The sequence below is a fragment of the Amaranthus tricolor genome, chromosome 5 (assembly GCF_026212465.1).
Source record: "Amaranthus tricolor cultivar Red isolate AtriRed21 chromosome 5, ASM2621246v1, whole genome shotgun sequence".
In the NCBI taxonomy this organism is placed as follows: domain Eukaryota; kingdom Viridiplantae; phylum Streptophyta; class Magnoliopsida; order Caryophyllales; family Amaranthaceae; genus Amaranthus; species Amaranthus tricolor.
In genome coordinates this window covers 16,566,778-16,587,580 of record NC_080051.1, presented here as the reverse complement: position 1 = coordinate 16,587,580, position 20,803 = coordinate 16,566,778, and positions in this window count along the sequence as shown.

The window sequence follows — 20,803 nt, the reverse complement described above, 5'->3', positions numbered from 1 at the left end:
AGCTCATTTTGTACCCCATCCTTACAAAGCCTCTTCTAAAAACGGGCATGATAAGGATTCAAAATGGTAACCTGCCCTATTAAACACCCCTAATCACCACTTTAAAAGTCATAATTAGTCAAAATAAAAATTATGACAAAAAACAGTGTATGAAGATGAATGCCCGAGCATTATAGAAATGAATAACACATTTTATCAAAATTAAATTATTAATAGACTTGTACTTTTGTACATACATTGCTTGTCCCCATTTTTAATACAATTTTTGTACCTTATCCCAATAAAATTATGGGAAATTTCATATGGTGGCATCCAGTATTCATGAAACGTTAGTGATAGCACTTTTTAAAGATTTTTCCACATGGTAGCATCCAGTTTATGCATTATCTAACTGTCATAGCATTTTCCATTAAATTCTTGTTAATATCCATTTAATTCATCATTTTGTAAGATTTTTCAACATGGTAGCATGCAGCTTTTGCTCTCAAATGTTTAATTCACCATTTTAACTTTTATTCACCGATTAATTTATCAATGCTCTTAAATGTTGTAATAATTAAGATATGAATTAGTGCTTGGAATGCACCTTTTGAACTTATGAAATGCACATTTTGAGCTTACAAAATGTGGCTTTTGAATTATTTATTAGCGTTTGTAATGCACCTATTGAACTTTATAATGCCAATTGTTTGAATGAAAATAAAATTGTTACAATATTTAAGGAGGTTGATAAATTAATCGGTAAATTAAAAGTTAAAATGGTGAATTAAATATTTTTGAGAGCAAAAACTGGATGCTATCATGTGGAAAAATCTTACAAAATGATGAATTAAACAGAAATTAACTAGAATTTAACGGAAAATGTTACGGCAATTAGATAGGGTATAAACTGAATGCTACCATGTGGAAAAATCTTACAAAAATGTTATCACTAATGTTTCATGAAAAATTAATGCTATCATATAAAATTTGCCTGATTTTAAAATGTATAGCATTAACGAGCTTTATTTGTAGTATAGCACACAAAAACAAGATTATTATTGAGGTGGAACAAAAATCAATCTGAAAATGAAAATGTAACTGAAATTGTGTGCAAGTGTATTTACGTAGGATTAGGAATAGCATGCAGGACATGAAATAGATAAGATCATCTTAGAATTACACCAGCACTTGAAGCATGCATGCACATACTTTAGATATGACAAATGTTTTTCAACCACCAGGAATTACAGAATTTATTCTGTCCCTAATAATAGAAACTTATAAATGCTATTATTTGAATTTCTTTAATAAAGTTATTAGGTAATAATAACTTTTCATGCCTCAAGAGGGTATTGATAGAACTTTTAAGCGTACGCGGACTTTATATTAAATGCAAATAAAAATTGTACGCGGAATTTATATTAAATGCAAATAAATATTGTATTATATTTACTGAATACAAATATATAATTATATCATAAATTGTACAACAATAATTTTGGTGAGATTCTTATTTCGCACCGATACACTATTCAATTATGTTTTTATGTGAGCTCATATCTAATCAATTTCTCATAACCCACAAACTTTGATTAGCTAATATTGTGGCATAGCCCTTTTTTATGGCTTATTCCCCCTCATATAGTAAGTGTCATATAGCTTGTATATTTCGACATCCCTATTGTTGGTGTATCTCACCATATATAATTTTTCTGGACATTTCTATAACTTTCCTAATTAATTTATGTTGGATACTATTAAATTATCTAGATTGTTCTATAATCAGCTAGATTTTTTAGATTACTTCTTAATAGGTATAGTACTGCAAAGTACTACGAAACACCCAAAAAAATAAAGATGAGTACTAATATATAATATCTCGAATCAATCCACCGAGATTTTGAATCAATAGAATTGTGTTACTAGCGCCAAAGAAAAGAAATTGATGAAGACAACAACTTTTGTTTTTATTTTTTCAAAACTTTTAGTCTTTTCTCCCTTAACTGAAACATATCTATAACTATTACTAAAACAAAATAGTGCTGACATCATCACTATTTAATAATTCTTACGTGTCACTACCTCAACAAAACTTTTTCGTCCAAAACTCAATGATGATGTTATTGTTATTATGACTAATTTAATTTATATCTTTCACTTTATTGCTTTCTAACTATAAATATCTTTATTATATTGGATACTTTGAGATGATTAAAATATAATATACTTTTATTAGGATGTTTTTTATTTATGCTATTGATTACTTAAATGCAATGCTTAATTCTAATATAATTTAGGTTGTGACTATCTTTATGCAAGTCACTTATATTTTTTATAAAATACAAATTAATTTTTGTGTTTGAACTTTTATGAAGTAATTCTACACATTTTTATGTTAAATTTGATTTTGAAGTGTGTTTTTTGTAATACTTTATATAAATTGATATATTATTTTTATAAAAAATACTCATAATTTTGTATGTACTTTATGTATAAACTTTGTCCTTTTATTCAAAATAAACAAATAGAAGTATAGATATAATCATATTAAATATATAATCAAATTTTTTTGTCTTTTGTTGGGATTTATTTGTCATGAACTAAATTTTCACAATAACCTACGCGCATAATGCAAATTATGATACAAATCATACAATGTATGTAATGTATACAACTATTCAGAGTGAAATGACATATAACTATAATAATAATCATCATCATCATCATACCCAGTGTATCCCGCTCATAGAAAACTATGGTCAGAGTCTAGGGAGGACAAAGGACGGCAGCTCATACCCATAGAGGAGAGTGCGGTCAAAGAGTCCCTCGGCTTGAGAAAAGTGTTCAAAGAGAAAGAACCTGCAACTTACAAATAGAATAATTGAATACGTACAAATAACTAAAAATAAAAATAAAAATAAAGAAGGAGGTAAAGAACGATAATTAAAGGCAATGAACAATAACAAACGATGGGTAAAAAGGACGGGTTTAGAAATCTAAGACGTGGATAAGGCGCCGCCAACTGCCCCTATCCCTGGTCAGGTCCTTGGAGATGTGAAGTTCATGCATGTCACTTTTAATCTGTTCCTCCCACGTTCTCCTAGGTTTTCCTCGACTTCTCTTGCCCTCTACTATGATGCACTCGATCCTTCTTACTAGGGCGTCATGTGTCTTTCTCTACACATGCCTAAACCATCTCAACCTGTTCTCCTGCATCTTGGCAGAGAGAAGTGGAACCTCTAACTTCTCCCTGAACTTCAGTTTCTTACCCTATCCATCATAGTATTACCACACATCCACCTCAGCATAAGCATTTCTGTTACTTCCATCCTCTGTTCGAAAACCTTCTTTAAAAGCCAACATTTTGTCCCATACAACAACATCGGCCTAATTGCAAAGCGGTAAAATTCACCTTTTAATCTCCTCGGGAACTTTTTATCACAAAGCACCTCGGTTGCTACTCGCCACTTAAGCCAACCCACTTGTATACGATTAGTAACGTTTTCATCAATCTCCCCATTACTCTAAATCACCAATCCCAAATATTTGAACTTGGAAGTACATGAAACAACTTCTCCCCCTATGGTCACCTTTGACTCCCCTATCGTTTTTGTCCCACTGAAATTGCATCGCAAGTATTCTGTCTTTGTACGGCTTATGCGCAATCTCTTACCCTCCAAGACTTCCCTCCATTCTTCCAATTTACTATTAGTCTCCTCCACTCTTCCAATAACTATAATGTAAATTTTATTTCTTAAAATTTAATTTCTTAAATAATACAAATATGTCGAAAAATTTAATAAAGTCGTATATCGCACGTGCACTATCTTGTATATAGGAAAATAAAAGACAATCTTATGGAAAATCCTTTTCAATAGTATAGCCCTAATATCAAAAAATAATGTTAATACAATCTTTTATTTTAAATATATTTCTCTTGTCAATAGTACTTGATCCTCTATATATTTAAGTGATCTTTTAGGATTATGCACTTGACTCTATTTGTTCTAAGCTTATTATCTAAAAACCGTACGTTAAGATTTCTAGCAAACAACATCTATAAATCAAATGTATAATTTACATCTCCATATAAAAATCGCATACGTATTAGGCATAGACTAATTAGTAAGTGAAGGTGGGAAGGTGGTTAAGGAATAGTGATGATGGTTATAGCGAAGGAGAAAGAAAATGACGGAGGGAGATGGAGAAATGAAAAAAATATGAAGAGAGAAAATTATGGTAAGGAGGTGTGATGGTGGCAGAGAGGGAGGTGAAAAGCTTGTAAAGGGGTGTGATTTAGGATTTGAGTTATTTGTAAGTGATTTGTCTTAAGGTAAAGGTCAAAGAAAAAGGTCAAAGGGTATTTTAGAAAAAACGTCACCTTATGTCTAGTAACTTGGCTGTATCACTATCGACTTTTGTAACTTGGAGGCTGTAGTTTGCAAAAATTAAACATCATGGCTATAGTTTTAAACGACTAAACTTAAAGGCTATAGTTAGCAAAAAATTCTAATAATGAAGTTATACTAATTAGTGACACATTTTTGTGTGGGAAAATAAGAAGAAAAACAATAGATTGTAAAACCATTTAGCCATGCTTATTAACTCAGGAAATTTTCCTACATCTATATGCCTATAAGCGTGATAGAGAATTTAACCACATTTATTAATCATACCTAAACTTTACTGTAACAAACCCTTTTTCTTAATCTTAAATATTTTGACAAATTTAATAATCGTTTCGTTTTATTATTTTCTTTTTGATGCCATTCCGAATTTTATTCCAATCGTTCTTAAGTTCTTGATATTCTTTTATATATAATTTATTTCTCTTAAAATAAATTAAATTACCTAAATATTAAGTCTAGCTAAATTACCTACTATAACTTAATCTTTTTATTTCTTATATTAAATTATGATTAAATATATATATATATATATATATATATATATATATATATATATATATATATATATATATATATATATATATATATATATATATATATATATTATAATAATAATAATAATAATAATAATAATAATAATAAAATTAAAAAAAAAGTAAAAATTTGGGAAGTGGCGGCAAGGTGGGCTAGGTGCCAAAAAAAACTTAATTTAGTCTTATCCTAAGATAAAACCAAGAAGAAAAATCTTGGATTAATTATAATTACTTGCCCATGAAGGAAAAATTAAAATAAAAAAAAAAATCTTTAGCCTATTTATATCCAAAGCATACCGTGGGATTAAGAAAATAAGAAGAGAAGGAAATCAGAAAATTAATTCACAAATATAAGCTAATTCCTAAAAAAGCTCTAAAAATCCTAGAAAAATTCCTAAAAATCCTCAAAAATTTTCTAAAGAATAGTATTTAGTGTTAATTATAGAAATTCAAGGAGAGGAAGCTAATTTTGTGGCTAGAAATTCTACAACAAAGGAAATTAATTAATAGTGAAATTATTAAAGGTATAAATTCTTACATATATTTATTTACATAAAATTATGCCCATAAATTTTATGTGTTTATAATATATAAATTTAATTAATTTTATATGATTTATTCATTTTAATTGCCAAAAACCGCATAATCTGAAATAATTTTAATTAAAATAGTAAATATGAATAATTTTAAACGAAAATTTTTCTGTACATATATATGTATGAGATATAAATTGTGTATTAATTTCGTGAATTATAGTTGAGTATAAATATTATTATTAATTTTGCTAAAAAACGCATAAAATAAGGAAATTCATAAATTTGGGTTAAAAATAATTAATTCGAAAAATAATTTATTTTAGTGTTACTGTATTTTCTTTTCATTTAATTTATTATTGTGAAATTTTTTGATATTTAAATTTTGATGAAATAAATTAATAATCTAAATTGTTATAATAGGCGAAAAGAAAGAGAAGTGAAAATAATAATTGAAATTATTTTATTTTGGTGAATAAGAATATACACCAACTCATTTAATAATAAGTTAATTTTTAAAATATTTTGTGTAGATTTTAATCTTAAGGAAATTAATTATTCATGTACTAAATCTAAAACTAAGCTATTAAGAAATTAATTAAATAAAATAAAATTTTATTTTCTAAAAATTTGGATAAATGGGTTAGGATCTATAATAAACCTAATATGTCCTTTTAAAAAAAATTTTAGTATTTATTTATGATGGAACTATTTATTTTATCATTTATAATAAATAGATATTTAAGAAATTGATTATTAAGAAATTAATAAAGCTAATTGAAAATTAATCTATAAATAAATACTAGAGACCCATTTAAGTTTTGACTTAGTTTAATAATAAATGATTATTTATATGTAAGATGTTATAAATTTAATTTTATTATATGTTATTGTTATGTTGCATTTATATGAAAACAGTAACATGATAATAAAATGACTTGATAGTAAGGAAATGCCGAACCATGCTTCCGGCGTATAAAAAATGTGGAACGTATTTTTCGGCACGTAAAATATGGTGAACACAGTAAGGTTATTTAACTTCACCTGTGGCTCGAGCAAAATTGTACTGGAGGAGTGACGACTCCCACTAAGTTAGGGGTTTTGGTTTACCTCACCCTAACAAGCCCTTACATATATCAAACAAAGATCATATGTGTTGCATTCATTAAATAAGTAATCGGATTCCACGCCCTAACACTCAAGCAGAAGTGTTAGTAAATCACGCCCTGGTACTCTAGCAGAAGGACCAGAAGTTTAATATATTTAAATAAATCTAATATGAAAAAAAAATGAATTCCCTATAATACACAAGATACCTTGCATATTATTTATTGTGATGCACTTATTTTTTCTTATTACTTATTGCCGTGCATATACTATCCATACTTGTATAATTGCGGTAAGTTTTTATACTCGGCTTATTAGCTGACCGATTTTCATCGGTTGTTCCCATATATCGGGAGCAGATGCTGCAAGTGACTTTACATGAAGCTATTACTATCTATGTGATGTTAGGATATAGTATATATGCAATTTATATTATGGGTATGTAAGAACGATAATAATGTATTAAAGAAAGATGTAATATTTAAAATTTTATTTTAATGATTTAAGTTTTATTTGTTTTTTTTTAAAAATACTGTTTTGTTTTGTTTCTTTTTCACAATAATCACGATTCGATAGTCTTCCGCTTAGCATTACTTACTATTGAATTATATTAAACCTATATTTAGAAAATGACTGTCCGTTACACTTGGTGGTGGTAGCTAACGCAACACTTCCCTACATTATTAAAGGATGCCAAGAGGTGGTGGTAGAGGGTGTATCACAAGAGGTGAACCTTTGGAGACAAGGAACGATTTTGGTGAAGATACGACGCAAAATGCAAGAGTTCAGGCTCTGGAAAATCAATTAAGAATGATGGAAAGGAATAATGAGAGGCTTTTGAACTTAATGGAGAAGCAGATGAGTTGTTCCCATGAAGATGATAAAGGGAAATTCTATAAGCGATTGTCTAGTCATCAACCTCCAAAATATGATGGAGAACCTGATCCAATTCGCTTTGAGGATTAGATTGCAGAAATGGAGAAACTATTGGAAGCCATAAACTACCCGTCAAGGTTGAAAGTGAAATTAGCCGCATTCTACTTAACAGGCACTGCTGAATTATGGTGGAGGACTGTAAAACAAACTGCCATAAATTCTACTTGGGAACAATTTATAAAGAAGCCTCGTGATCAATTTTACCCACCCTCGCTTCAGAGAAAGAAAGAGAATAAATTCTTGTTTCTGAGGCAGGGAACTATGTCAGTGATCGAATATGCAAGTAAGTTCAGAGAGCTGGCTAGATTCGCTACCGAAATAGTGATCTCTGATCGGGGCAAGGCGATTATATTTTTCAAGGGTCTGAACCTCAGGATCCAAAAAGGCACTCCTAAATACCAAGATTTTGATGATTTGTACAATCAAGCCTTGGAGTACGAGCGTATTTTGGAAAAAGAAGACGGGTTTAATAAAAGAAAGAATGAATCTAGTGGGGGCAGTAGGTACAAGAAGGCCAAGAATGAGGGGAAGAAGCCATTTCAGATTGTACCAAGGCTGATAGTTATGTTAGGATTAGTACCCTAGTGTGTTAGTTTTTTCCGAAGGTAAGACCCGAGAGGGTCAACTGGAGGGGGTATGAGTTCATACTTTGCCATGGGCGCAGGGTGGCCGATAATGTCCTTGACCGTGTGACTATGCCATGAAGTAGAGAAAAAGATCCACTGATAGAAATTTATTCAATGATAGAAAGTTTATTCATTGATCGAAAGTTATTTAATGATAGAAGGTTCATTCAGAGATAGAAAGTCTACACATTGATAGAACGTTTACTCATTGATAGAAAATTTACTCATAGATAGAATAGTTTATGCTAGTGAGAAGTGTGCATAAGTTAAGTTACCTCAAGGGTACTACCAATCCCCAAAGATAGACTATGATCACATTTACCTTAAGATAGACAAGCTCTATAAGGTGTTTTGAGAAGAGGAGTGTAAAGACCTGTATTCTACCCAAGAACACATGGTTTGGGTTGGAAAGGACGTAATGAGATTAAGAAGTATAGGTGGACAATAAACGGGTACTATCTGTGCTTGTGTCTTATGAAATCATCTTATGTTGTTGTATAACATAATGTCACCTAGTAGTTGGTCTTATTATATTTGATGTTAGTTACTTACGTGTACGTGTTTGTGCTTATGTTTGATTGTTTGATGACTTTCTATGATTGTCCTGCTATGAAACATTGGCCTTTGGTCTGATGTCAAGCAGTAGGAGGATCATAGACAGGCGTGGTAGGTATTGGAGCTTCTTTTGCATTGCATTGCATTAGGGAGAGTGATGAGGGCGAAGCATAACCCGTGTCATACCATAATCTTTCGATTTTGTAGCTCTTGTTTATCTTTTGCAAACTTTGGTTGTATACGTTTTGTTATGAGGCCTTGTGTACTCCTTTGTATATTTCTTTTTCCGCTGCGTAGTTTATAACTTTGTATGTTTCAGTTAAAAAGTTTTGTCATTTGAAACTCAAGCGTTTACATTGGAACCATGATCCATGCTTGACATGAGAAGCTGGCGATGAATCATTCAGCCGTGATATAGTTTTGATAGGCCGTTGATGCCTTTACTTTATTAGATTCTAAATAACTTTTATTTTTCTACAAAAGCGCACAGTTTTCGGGTAGATGCTGCCGAAATTTCCACTGACATTTTAAAAGTTAATTATTATTATTATTATTTTTTAATTTAATGTAACACCCGAATTTCCTTTCGTCCTTTACAGTTTTGGTTTTGTACAAGGAGTTGGAAATTTAGGGGTGTTAAGCTCCAAGAAGGTTAAATGAAGATATGAGATGTACAAGAAAAAGAGAAAACTTTAGGCACCATATACTAAACAAGTGCTTGACCCAGCTTGGTTGTTAAAAATCAGAAAACGTAAGATTTCTTTGCATGTTTTTAGTTTTATTCATGAAGTGGTGCATAAATACAATAAAGATGCCTTGTTACATGATCATTATCAACAATCCAAGTTTCAAAATCACAATATTACTCTTAAAATTCAAGCAAGTGTTGGGAAAAATAAAAGTATAATAGCACAATTTCCAACGCAAATGATGTTGCTTACACTTCATTGTTAAGATACTTCTCATACTCCACAAAATCATCAATACTCCATAACATCATAAATAATAAAGGCAAGGTTCAAATTAATGACTTACTATATGATGATGATTTTATTATTTTTGGAAATCATTCTACTGCACTTGTTGGTTTCAAGGCTTATCTCAGTGATTGTTTCAAAATGAATGATCTTGGTCCTTTAAAGTACTTTTTAGGTATAGAAATTTTTCGTAGTGCTTCAGGTCTTTTTTTGTGCCAATGGAAGCACACTTTGGATATTATTTCTCAAGCACGTTTAATAGGGGCAAAGCCAAGTGGTTTTCCAATAAAGCAAAACTACAAGGTTGGTGTAGTCTGTTATTTAATTGGTACCCCGAATTAGGATATCTTGTTGAGTGCTGATAATGATCTCACCTTGCAAGGTTGGTGTAATTCGGATTGAGCGGCTTGTCCTCTTACTTGTTCCTATATAATAGGTCGGTTGGTGCTTCTAGGAAATTCTTCTATCTTTTGGAAGACTAAAAAGAAACCTAGTGCGTCGACTTCTTTTGTAGAGGCTGAATACAGATTCATGGCGGCAATTACTTGTGAGCCTAAGTGGCTTAAGGGATTGTTGTTGAGTTTAGGTGTACACCACCCAAAGGCAATCAAGTTGTTTTGGGATAGTCAATTTGCTTTACACATCACAAAGAATTCGATTTTTCATGAAGAGCCAAAAACATTGAAATTGATTGTCATTTTTTTCGAGATGTAATCATTAAAGGCTTGATTCCTCCATATATCCTATGTTCCTACTACTACCTAGTATGCCGACATCTTCACAAAGAAACTTGGAAAGTTGTAGTTGATCGGGACTTTACGTCCTTCAATAGTAATACCGCAAGTGCACGGCGTAGCTTAGTACGGCTGCAAGTACGGGTCGAATCCACAAGCAGTGGGGGTTAATTTAATAGTTTCTCGATCGATTAGTGTGTTCGAAAACGTATAATATGATGTTTGGAGATATAAATAATTTAAAATAAGCAATTAAAAGTATTTAATGAAAATAAAGCATAAAAGCAAATAAGGATACAATGAACTAAAAGTAAGGATAAAATGATCAATAAGCTAAGAGGCATAGGCTAGGCTTTCTCACCAAAGTAGTGTTTACTAAACATTAACCTAAGGTCATGAATATTTTTGTTATGGGGAAGAACATATCATAAGTACTAATGTTCTGTATCGAACAACAAAAGCTTCCTAAACATACTCAACTACCTATTTCTCATGGAGCTAAGCATAATTTAAGACATGAAGCACACATTCAACATTTCCAATCAAAGCATCTACCTATTCTCATGGAGAAACTTTTAAGCATAGATTATCGTTAAAAATCGACTCTCGCCCTCAATTCAACGACACTACAACATGATAGCAAAATCCATCTTAAACCATAAACAACACAACCAAGCAAAGGTAAAGAAAGTAATTCAAACTACATACATGGTGGTAATGCCTAGCCTAAGCCAAAACAAACTATTCACTCATACTCATATTGAAATTGTAGATTGTAAACAAGCCAAGAGTCATAGATGAATAAATTAAACTAGAGTATCCTAAAGAGATAAGTGCAATATAAGTTGAAGAACTACAAGCATGAAAATATGAAACTAAAGGTAAACAATCAAAGATGACTAAGTGACATGAATTGAAAACAATATAAGCAAAGATAGAAGTTACTCTTTTAGGTTCAATCTAAGGATGAACAAGATGATTTGATGATTCAAAGTAATACCTTCCAAAAGCTTCAATAATAGTACATCAATGGTTGAAGAATCCAAGTTGCAAAAATATTACAATAAAGGTTGAAATTAAGATTGTATTTGGAAATTAAAAGTACTTAATTGAATTGAAAGGAAAAGTATGCGAAACACTAATTTTTAATTGAAATGAAAGCAAAGCTATGAAGAATACATAGAAATTACTCAAAATGAAAGGTGAAAACTGAGATGATAGCTCCATCTTCCTCTTCTCTATTTATAGGCTTCAAAAACATGTGGGAGGGTGGTGGTTTCATGATTGCTCCACCACCCCTAGGTTATAGGAGGGGGTGTGCCACCCCTAATGGATAGGGTAGGGTGGCTGGCTGTCTTGGCAGCAGCAATTAGAAGCAACAAATGTAATTGGACCTCGAATGATACTCAAAAAGATCGCAAAAGCTGTTGCCGCTTCGCTAGACACGAATGGATCCCGCTCGACCAGTCGAGCCACCATTAGGTCCAACATCAGAAACTTCAAAAATTGGACAGAATGTGAAATGTAGCTCCGCTCGACCCGAGCCATCTTGCTCGAACAGTCGAGTGGATGTCCTGTACTCCTAAATTGAATCCTGCTGATGATCGGAACTCTGGAAGTTTGAATGCACTCCACTCGACCCGAGCCAACTTGCTCGACTGGTCGAGCGAACTTCAGATATGTAATACTCATCTTCTGACTCGAGCAATGCTCCTGGACTGCTCAAGTTACCTTGGCTCTAGCCCATTCTGGTCGAGTGGATCTACTTTGTCTTCTTTTTGGCTTGTTCTTATGGCTTGGCTCATAACGTTTCACTTCTTTGAGCCCTCGGTGTTTAGGTGAGCAATGTATGCAACCAAAGGGGCTAGTTTGTGCTCAACATTGATGATTAGATCCTGAGATAGAATAAAATACCAAAGCAACAAACAAGCATAAAATCCAATAAACTAATGCAATAACATCTAATTTCCTCATGCTAAACAAGTCACTTATAGGGGTTAAAATAAAGATAAAATGTAGCTAATAGCAGTTTGACTATCGTCTCTCCAAGTTGGGCATTTACGAAACTCATTCTCCAAATTGAAGGGAGTATTGAGAATAATATATTTTGTGGGATATTTTTGGTAGTTATCTTTTATATTGTTTCCTAATTCCTAATTCCTTAAGTTAACGTAATTAAAGGATTCACATTACATATTTTGGAATTGTTTGATTAAGAAAGTTTAAGCCATAAGTTTTTATACTAATTCTACACAAAGTCATCTTTTGTAGGTATATATATGTTGTAATTATGGAAAAAAAATAGGAAAATTACCTAGAATAATCCAACATATGCATGATTTTCCTACAATAATCCCACCTATTGATTAACCATCAATAATTCCAAATTTAAGGGGTATTTTCCTAGAGTAAACTCTCTAACCGAATGACTTGTTATAACAAGTTTTACTTTTAAAAAAAACAGATAAATGAAAATAAAATGTCAAAAAAAAGGTTTAAAAAATATTTGAAAATTTATAATTTTTTTATTATTTAGAATTATTAAGTAAATTCTCAAAATTTTTTCTCTAATTTTAAATTTATTTTTTTGGCGAATCACCTACTATAACAGGTTATCGGGTTACTCAAGTTTACTCTAGGAAAATACCTCCTAAATTTGGAAATATTCATGATTAATCAATAGGTGAAACTATTATAGGAAAATCATAAAAAAGTTGAATTATTCTATGTAATTTCTCCAAAAAATTAAATGAAACGTTTAATAAAGCACTACCCTCTCTATTTCAATGACTATGTCCTATTTTATTTGGGCATGTTTGCCAAGACACAAATTGAAGTCTTAATATCTTTAACAGTGCATAACAAAAAATTACAAAAAAGTTAATATTAATAATCTTTGCTTAAGATGAATTAAACAAAATCTCACTTAAATATGTTTTAACATATAGATTAAAAATAAAATATAAATTAAAAGTGTAGTATGAATAGTTTAAAAAAGTCAAAAAGTACAAAGTCACTGAAACAAGGGTGTAAAAATAATCATAAACTAAATTGGAAGGAGTGGCCTTACAATATTATGCAGATTAAGTTGAAATGATAAAATGGGTTTGAAATGAAAATGGGGAAAAGAAGTGTACAAACTAAAGATGCTATCTAAGTCATGTGAAGGCAGAATCATTGTCAAGAGCCAGCAGTCACCGAAGCGTGAAGGCTAAAGCTGGCATCTGATTCTCAAACCATTATTCGTAAACTTACTTCTTTCCGTACCCTTTTTTACGTCATCCCCCTGTCCCTCCTCACAGTCACTCCTTCCACTTGATTAGTACTTTTTCCCTTATCGACACCTACCCACAGCTGGCAGCTGCTCAACACTCAAAAAAAAAAATCTGATAAAATAATAATAACAATAATTTGAGAATTAGAGGCTTAAAATTTGACATTTTTGTGAATTATAGTTTTAATGTTTATTTTTTGCAAATTACAGCCACTAAAATATCAAAAGTTATAGGTTTAGGCCAAAAATAAAGATTTTCCACAACGTAACTTGAAATTCCAACCACCAAAATAGTTGGAATTATATATATTTGCCTTAATTTGCAAACTTTGATATTTTATTGATTGTAATTCACAAAAAATAAACATTAAAACTGTAATTCACAAAAATGTTAAACTTTAAGGCTGTAAATCTCTAATAATAATAATAATAATAATAATAATAATAATTTTTATAAATTATAGGATTTTATTAAGATCTAAAACCTGAAAATGCACCAGGCAACAGTCTTAGTGTCTTACAAAGACCTAAAAACACCCATAAATATTCCTTATTGGAAACTTTAAAATCGGAGAGAATTTGTAATAACTGAACTACTTAAGTTGTAATTAAATAAACATACATTGAGTTCCATTTAATTCACATGAATTGGTCAGTATGGTCACTAAAAGTTTCAATTCCTTCGTTCCTATTAAATTGGATTCGATGAAGTTTAATTTTATGTCAATAAGTTTAATTCATGATTTTATAAAAATTTATACTTAATTAATTTTTTTGCGTTTCTTGAACTACCGTATGTGCATTTTTGCGTTACATAAAACCTATAGAATGAACAAAATAACATGTCATACTTTATAAAAATTTACATTTTAAATGATTTTCATTACCACAATTTAGTAACAATAATAAACAATATGCAAAGAAATTAATCATCATCATTATATTCAATATATGCCATTTAAAAGAGTAGACTTTAAAGAGGAAAGGAATATATCAACTTATATTTAAAAGTAGCCAAAGAGTCCTACTCAAACAAAAAGGAAATTAAATATTTAAGGTAAAATTTATAATGTATGATGCGTGTTTATAATTGTTATATTTTATTTTCTAAATTAAACAAATAAAAATTAACTTGCATATTACAGTTTCAATTTTTCAAAGAGAAGACTAAAATTAAATTGTATAATCCCATTTCTTAAAGAATCCCAAATCTCAAATCCCGAATCCCTTGGTGATTAAAATGTATTTTTTTTCCATTGAAATTGCATCATTTGATTCAATTATGTAAGAGTTTTTGAAGTCAAAAAATGCCATTTAAATGGAACAAAGGGAGTAATAATTGATTCCTATAACAACGGAACCTTAAACTGTGGTGTAGAAAATTCAAGAAGAGAAAAAACCAATCCTTAAACATCGTCACCCTTTTCATTTTATCGCCACCCTCTCCAAATGAAATTATGAATTTGCCCCTTATTTTTAAAAAATTACAATTTTGCCACTCTACAAATTTCTTATTTATAATAATAATAATAATAATAATAATAATAATAATAATAATAATAATAATAATAATAATAACAACAATAATAATAATAATTAACTTTTTTATATTATTCAAAAAGAATATATATAAAATTAATAATAATAATAATAATAATAATAATAATAATAATAATAATAATAATAATAACAATAATAAAATTAAAATTAATAATCATTATTCAAAAAGGAAAAAAAAATTGAATCGCCTAGAATCGGGCGATTGGACCCTGGTTCAATCGTAAAAAAAGTGGCGATTGAACCGGGGTCCAATCGCCCAATTTTGGGCGATTCATATTTTATTTAAAAAAAAATAAAAAAAAATTATGAGTCGCCCAAAATTGGGCGATTGGACCCCGGTTCAATCGCCACTTTTTTGGCGATTGAAGCGGGGTCCAATCGCCCAATTCTGGGCGATTCAATTTTTTTTTCTTTTTGAATAATAATTATTAATTTTAATTTTATTATTATTATTATTATTATTATTATTAATTTTATTTATATTCTTTTTGAAGAATATAAAAAAGTTAATTATTATTATTATTGTTGTTATTGATATTATTATTATTATTATTATTATTATTATTATTATTATTATTATTATTATTATTATTATTATTATTATTATTATTATTATTATTATTACTAATTTTATTTATATTCTTTTTGAAGAATATAAAAAAGTTAATTATTATTATTATTGTTGTTATTGATAATAATAATAATAATAATATTATTATTATTATTATTATTATTATTTTTATTTTTATTATTATTATAAATAAGAAATTTGTAGGGAGTGGTAATTTTGTAATTTTTTAAAATTCAAGGGAAAATTCGTAATTTCATTTAGATGGAGTGACGATAAAATGATCATTTAGATGGAGTGACGATAAAATGAAAAGGGTGGCAATATTTAGTAACTCTCAAGAAAAAAGTCATAATAACAAGACCCAACATTGACATAGACCACAAAATGAGCAGATTTAAATTTATCTAATTAATTTCAAATGATGAATAACAATACATGGTCTTTAGGGTAATTTTTCTTTATTTTATTGAATTTATCTTATTATCTTCATATTTTTGAATTTATTTCAATAAAGTAATACTTTCTCGTATTTATTATTATATTCGCATTTATTTTTTCGTTACTATTCATCGATTATTCATAATCTATAAATTAAGTATATTCAAGCAGAATTAAGTGAATCCAATCTAAGGAAATATTTTAAATTAAATATAATATGAAATATAAGCTTTACCAATATATATTTTTAATTATTTTAAATTAAACATAATATGAAATATTTTGAATTGAATATATGAATTGACAAATTTACAAAAATTAAATAGAATTAAGTGAATCCAATCTAAGGAAAAGCGCAGCAATAGTGTATTGCATTTGCATTATTCAGGCCAATTTTCTTCATTGGTATTGTGAATTGATTCTGGAAGGCTTAAAGCCAATCTGCATGCCATGAAATTCCGAAAAAACACAATTTAGTGCAGTTAGTGCATAAGCCATTACCCAGCCCAATGTTAGTGTGATATTCGGTGATAAATGGAGTATATAGGCCGTTACTGTATAAGAAAAAATTATTATTAATATAGATTTTGTTTGAATTGTCTAATCTTTATTTTTATAACATTAAATATTTATAATTTTTAATCACACATAAATTAAGATATAAATAACTAAAAATAATAAATTGAACTGCATAATAAAATCAAATGTAACAAATATAATTAAACGGAGAAACTATTACTCTATATTCCTTTATCTTACTCAATTTACTTTATTTTTAATTTGTGCATGTTCTAATGCATATGTCCAATTTTTTTTTTATTAAATATCATACTATCACTTTATTTTTTTTTATTATTTCTTATTTTAAATACTCGACCACTTTAAATCATCGTATTCAATTTCTTAATTTATAAAGTAAGTTGTTGATAGGTAATCATTTTGCTAGGCTTATTGTGCATGTTGATTATGGACCGATTTCAACTTGATTAGACTCAATAAAGATCTATATGCTTCACTAAAGATTTATAATCAAAAAATGGATGAAACCAATATTTATTATTAAAAAATGACACAAATATTTTCAAAATTTTAACTCAATTATTGTAAAAAAAAAAAAAAAGAACAAAAAATTTTAAAATTAATATTGCAAACTTAAAAGCTTGACGTATATATAGCAGAAGTTAACAAGTGGGAACAAATCAATGGACCCCTCACCAACTCGCAAAGAATCTTCCAAACTTGTTTACCACATTTTTTATATGTTAAATTTTGATTATAATCCAACACTCTTTTTTGGCTTTATATTTAAAAATTTGGTTCAATTCTTAATTGGCTTTATATTATAAGCTTTTTTGGCAATATAGTATTTATTAATTGGTCGCTCCATAAAATTATACAAAATTGGTCATTCTTTTTTTCTTATATATTTTCACTAAAAGTGAGAATAGCGCCTCACTTGAGTAGGGTTTTTCTAAATACTTCTATCATGTATGAAGTTTCCAAACATCTTGATCATTCGCATCAAATATATAAGAGCAATCTGTGACTCTTATAATTATGACGAAAATTATAAGAGAAATTATTGATGGGTATTGCTAAGTTTACATTTTATTAATGATACCTCTAAGTTTTTTTTTCATCAATAGTATCCTCGTATTATTGAGTTTTTTGCAGCCGTAATCTTTTTAAATTTTTTCTATCCAAAATCGTTCAAACCGTTAACTTTCTTTTCATTTATATTTTGAATTGAAAAATAAAAGAAAAAGAAAAAAAAAATTTTGGACGGAAAAAGTTTAAAAAGGTTATGATTGTAAAACGCTCAGTAATATGAGGATACCATTGATAATAAAAAAAACTTAGAAATACCATTGTTTAAGTGCTAAAATTCAGAGATACCATTGAAAATTTCAACAAATTATAATGGTTAAGAAAACTAAGGTTGATCAATTAGATTTATCTTTTCTTTCCTTTCTCTAAAAAAAACTCATTAGTAGTCATACTCCTAATTTAATTTTTTTCGAATTCCTTTTGATTTTTCTCTCAATATTGGATCCATTGACAAAATATATTTTCACACCTCATCTTCAATTTCAAATTTTTTTTATAGTTGACTTTAGTATAATAAAATTTTGCAAAACATAAGTCTTTCTAACTTTAATACTCCCTCCTTTTCATCCACTTTAGAATATTTCATTTTAAAAGAAAAACATTTAAATAAAATTATTGAAAGAAACATTAAAGATAAAATATAGTTGTATAAAATTCTATTAGATTTGTCATAATACATTATTTTTTTTATTACTCCCTTCGATCTTTTATATTTTTTCACTATGGATTTTTCACATAAATTAAGAAAGATCGAATCTTTGATTAAAGTGAATATTATTTTAATTAGATAGTAGTATGAAGTAATGATTGTATTCAAAGTATAAGAGAGAAAATAAAGTTAAACAAAAGTAAAACTATACAAGATTGATTTTATTAATTTAATAATGAGGAGAGAGAACCATACAAGGAGGGAAAGTAACCAACTTTCTGAGCTTTTCAAATTGGGAAAGTTTGGAGGGTTATTTTTAAAAAGGAGGGAAATTAATCTGTCCTAAAAAATCAATACAGTCATACATGAATATTCCAAACTCCTTGCATTGACCAATTTACAAATACATGGATTAACAACTTAATTGAGACTAATCATAGATTACAAGTACAATCTGAAAAATGACCTTACAAATTCCAGATCAGCTTATATAAGCTACTGTGTATAAGTTCAAAAATCCTTAATAGTCCACAAAGTCTTAAATCATCTTCAATAACAATTACACATAACAGCCTTAACAGTTTCAAAAAAAATCAGTGCATCATTGCCTTCCAATGGCTTCAGGAAGTGAGGATGAGGAACAGGGGGCATGGTACTTTGGACCAAATGCATATGATCTAGAGTCCAGTTCAGAATCAAAAGAAGAACCATAGAACATGGAGTAACAACAATCACAGCAACAAGATCATCATAAGCTAAGGCTCAAGAGTGAGCTAAGGCATCTTATTTTTCAAGAAATGTTGTCACTAAAAGTTAGTGATTCACTTCCTCATGGCACATTCAAAAGGGTTGCTCAAAAATACAAATTTCATAATAGAACCATAAGAAATTTATGGAAATGAGCAATTTCAAACCAAAGAAGCAAACAAGCCATACGTGTAGAATCGAAATACAAAAACTGTAGAACACCAAACATACTTGAGTCTAAACCAATGAGCAATCGTGCGTTCATTAGAGATGTGGCAACATGTTTAGACTTGGCACCGTCAATGGTTTGAAGGTTGATAAAAAGAGGCGAGATAAAGACACACTCAAATCCATTACACTCTGTTTTAACCGACGCCAAAAAAATAAGAAGGATGGAGTGTATTTTGAGCCTTATCCAAGAGGACGTCATTCAAAGACATCTAATTTACAAAGCCATGCATGATTTTACTCACATAGACGAGAAGTGGTTTTATTTAACCAAAAAAAATGTAAAGAGTCTATCTAGCACACAAAGAAAAGATCTCGTGTAGGGCAGCGAAGTCATCAAAATTCATACCTAAGGCTATGTTATTAGGGGCAGTTGCAAGGCCTAGATGGAATCCATATGGCCAATGTACATTTGATGGGAAAATTGAAAATTTTCCTTTAATTAATAGGGTGGTAGCACTAAGAGACTCAAAAAATCGACCAAGGGGGTCAATAGAGATTAAACCAACCGAGTCAGATACTCAAGAGGTGCGTAGGAGTATGCTTATACAACAACTCATTCGAGGTATACTAAGAAAGTGGCAAAGTGATGGTTCTTCCAATATTTTTATACAACAAGACAATGCAAGGGTTCATACCACAAATGATGATCCGATTTGGCAACAACGCAATAGGCAAGGTGGTTTAACATTCATTTTTGCACAACAACCTCCAAATAGTCTGGATTGTAACATTCATGATTTGGGTTTCTTTAGAAGCATACAATCACTAATGCATAAAAACATGCCCAAAAACATGACATAACTAATAACAACAGTTGAAGATACATTCGGAGAGTTACATATAAAGACCTTAACTAATGTGTGGATCTCATTTCAAAACCATTTAAATGAGATTCTAAAGGTTAAGGGGTATAATGACTACATACAAACACACTTTGGAAAGAAGGTACAAGAAGACAGTGGCAGGTTAAGGATTCAAGTAAGAATACCAACACAATTAGTTAGAGAGGCTGTTGCTTTTCTTAACCCAAATAGAGATCAGCAACAAACACAAACACTAACAGAGAATGAGGATGCTGCACAAACTTCACAGATAATTCATGAAGCATATGGTGAAGCAATTGAAGAAACTCAAGGATAATTAACTTCACAACCCCTCAGTTTATCTTGTTTAAATCATCATTAAAAATGTGAATTTTAAAACTTAGGAGCAACAAAGTGTCAACTGCAATCCATATCAATGATTAATGTGTATGTTTTTACTTAATGACTTTATTATTTAACATTATTTCAGAAAAAAAAGCCCCCTGATTCATCGTAGAGGTTATGAATCC